The 3,122-nt window shown below is 42.5% G+C and overlaps 1 long non-coding RNA gene across 1 annotated transcript; it reads left to right on the top strand.

Moving 5' to 3' along the window:
• The first annotated feature begins 29 nt into the window (after window positions 1-29).
• Window positions 30-2,774, top strand: LOC103898225. Its single transcript, XR_657528.2, has 3 exons — window positions 30-171; window positions 593-658; window positions 1,598-2,774. It is a non-coding gene; the product is annotated as an uncharacterized LOC103898225 (long non-coding RNA).
• The last annotated feature ends 348 nt before the right edge of the window (window positions 2,775-3,122 follow it).

The raw sequence follows: 3,122 nt of genomic DNA, 5'->3' as shown, positions 1-3,122 counted from the left end.
CGGTGCCGGGTGTGCGGTACCGTCCGGGGGCCCTTTCAGGAGGGCAGGGAGTAAAAGGCATCGCTAGCCGCAGCAAAAGGAAGCCCGAAAGAAATGGCCTGGGCTCTGCCCCAAAGCGAATGCTTCGGCGTGGAAAGAAAGGGAAAGCGTGACCAAGAAGAAAAAGAGGGTGTACGGAGAAATGTTCTCAGGGTTTTTGAAAACCTCACGGGTAACTATTTATTTCAGAAGCACGGACAGCCTCCTGCCATTTCACACAGGCAGCGGCGTCTTCTTGCGAGGACAGAAGAACCAGGGGGAGAAAGAAAGAAAGATCAGGATCAAAAATGAAAGCGGTCCGGTTAGATGCCCAGCTCAAGCTGTGCAAAATGCCTGCCTTGGCTGATAGCATTAGTTTTTAAAATGTGCTTTTTAGGATTTATTACTACTAAAGTGTCTGAATGTCTGGGCTGGAAGGCACGGAGATGAGCCGAACTGTTTGCATTTCAGTGATGCAGAGAGAGCTAGCAGTGACTATGTCCAACCTCTTGAACAGTACTAGGAAATGGCCTCCCCAATAATGTGTGCATCATACTTTCATCTTCTGTTTCAGCTGCAGAACATCAGTTAGAAAGAGATCCGGTCCTGACGAAGGATATATCACTTCCACGGAAAATGAGTAAGGATCTGTTTTTCCTTTAATATACCTGATTTTTTTATCATTAAATTGTCCTGTTAAAAAAAGTGCATATTTTCCATATTCCCGATTCAGGAAAGTATTTGAGTGCTTTCTCAAATAAGGGGTGGATTTGAAGGGTTATTCACAAACAGGGATCTCATTTCTGAATAAGATGACAGGGAGACCAGAACTCTTTGTGCGGATGAGGTTTAACCCAGCAGGATCTGCTGAGATCAGGGGAATCGCTTCCACTTTTCACTGGTGGCACAAGCAGAATTGGGGCTCCGGGCTTACTGAAAACGAAACAAAAGCTGCTCTATTTGAAAGTAAAGTTACACAGGAAAAACACTTAGGAAGAAACATTCCAATAAAAAAAAACCCTAGGGAAGATCAAAGAAACAGTCATGGCTTAACTGACACCTGTAACTTTCTCTCTTTCTCTAGTTACAGGGCAAGGAGGGTTACATGAATGGGAGCATGCTCCCAGAGGGAGGAAATGTGGCATTTGACAGGTGCAAGAAGCCAATAAATTATGGGATATGTAGAACAGAAGAACCATCTATTTCCTTACAAAATTGTCAAGGTTCAGTCTGTAGAAGATCAGAAAGATATGCTTAAGATAGAAGTAAAAGACGCAAATGCTTTTTTTTTTTTTTTCAGGAGGAGGGTAAAAGGGGGGAAATATCAGTAAGAAAAGGAACTGAGTTGGAACTGTAAATCAAAATTTGCATTCCAGTGCTATAAAAGTATGGTGGGACATTCTGGCTTCGTTTTAATCATGTAAATGAGTTCAGGGTTGAATTCTGCTCTCACAACCAGAAATGTCTGCAATATAATATCACACATGTTCTGAACACTGTGGGCTGTCTAGTCTGCTGGAATTTGGCAAAAAAGACCGACTTTCTTACTTGTCCTGAAATTTTACCATCTTTTCCACAGACGTGGAAGAAATAGCCATCAGCCTGTGAATACACAAAACACTGATACTTAGAGCAACGTGAGGCTCTAACATGATGCATAAGTGTCCAACAACACCCAGCGTCTCCAAGAGCGGTGCTGAGCAGCCCTGGCCAGGCTGGAGGCTGCACTCTGTTCACCCTTGCTCTTGGTTTGAATCTGGTCTCTACTTGTGCTCCTGCTGTTCAAGTGAGGGCTTGTGATGGTATAAGCAGAAATAACTTCATTATCTCTTCTGCCGTAGGCAAGTGCGGCTGAGTGCAAGTGTATTCCCATTAAGTCATGTGCATTAACTGTGTGCTACTTGTAGGGAACTAGGAAACTACTACACAGTCTCCAAATTGTTTTATTTCTTTCCTCCCATCCTCCCCTTACTAGGAATGGATTAAAAGTGCAGTCTCTTTGCTTTTTCCTTTCTAAAAGGGGAAGGAAATGGCAGCGTGAAGCTGAGAGCAAGATTTCCCCATAATATAAAACAGTACACTGCCCCTGATGTGGAAGGAAATATGCTGATTTATATCCACAAAGACTGTAGCTTTCTAGCATACTAAATATCCTGTGCTAGTGCTGCACCAGGTACTCAGCTGAGGTATACAACTGTCCAGTGCTCACAGCACTGTGGGGAAATGTTTCTTTAAAAAAAAAATAAAAGCAGGCATTGTAATGCCATTGTCTCATTATGTGGCTCTCGCAGTGAAGACAAAAGTAACATTCCCATCAATGTCAACAGGATGAGAGTATGCCCCTCAGAGAATATTTCATATTGTTACATCCTTTCATGACTCGAACAAAATTTCATTCCTGGATAACAGCCCTGGTTTATGATAGGAAATAAGTGCTCTGTCACACCCCGATAATTAGTACATCACAGGCAGAATGTAAAACCAGGCAGTAAAATGACACTAAGTTTCTGGCAGAACTTTGAGCCGCATATAAACCATAAACAAGATGATACAGACAAGACATGGTTGTACTCCTTCCTTTCAGAGAGGCTAATAATAGAAAGGTCAATGCCTCCAGGATAAAACAAAATACTGAAGATAAGCTCACGCTGGAAAGCAGTCACGATGCCATTGCCGCGCTTCATATTCACACAGTAGAAATCGCAGCACAAGCAGCTTTGGCCATATGCCTTTCTTAGTATATAACGGACTTCTTAAAACACACTGGGAGTTGAACGGATCTCAGCGAGGTGACTATCACTGACCATATGTGATGAAGAAGGAAGAGTCTGCTGTGAAATGTGTTTTTTCCTTTTTTTTTTTTTTTTTTTTCGGGGGAACAGAGATGAGCATTTCAGTTTTCTGCAAAGACAAATGCAATTTCTTAAGCACTGTTCTGAGAAAGGGGAAGAAGGAAAGGGGGGATACATACCATGAACAACACAGTGCAGATGAAAATGCAGACCCTAGGCAGCAATGGAGACCCAGGTTTCCATCCACTGCAGCAGAAAATACATTTCTCACACTGCACATCCATAATTCATTATCTAGAAAGAAAACGTAAA

The sequence above is a fragment of the Aptenodytes forsteri genome, unplaced genomic scaffold (assembly GCF_000699145.1).
Source record: "Aptenodytes forsteri isolate BGI_AS27 unplaced genomic scaffold, ASM69914v1 Scaffold210, whole genome shotgun sequence".
NCBI classification, from domain to species: domain Eukaryota; kingdom Metazoa; phylum Chordata; class Aves; order Sphenisciformes; family Spheniscidae; genus Aptenodytes; species Aptenodytes forsteri.
The sequence above is the reverse complement of the archived record's forward strand: the minus strand, read 5'-3'. Positions and strand labels throughout refer to the sequence as shown.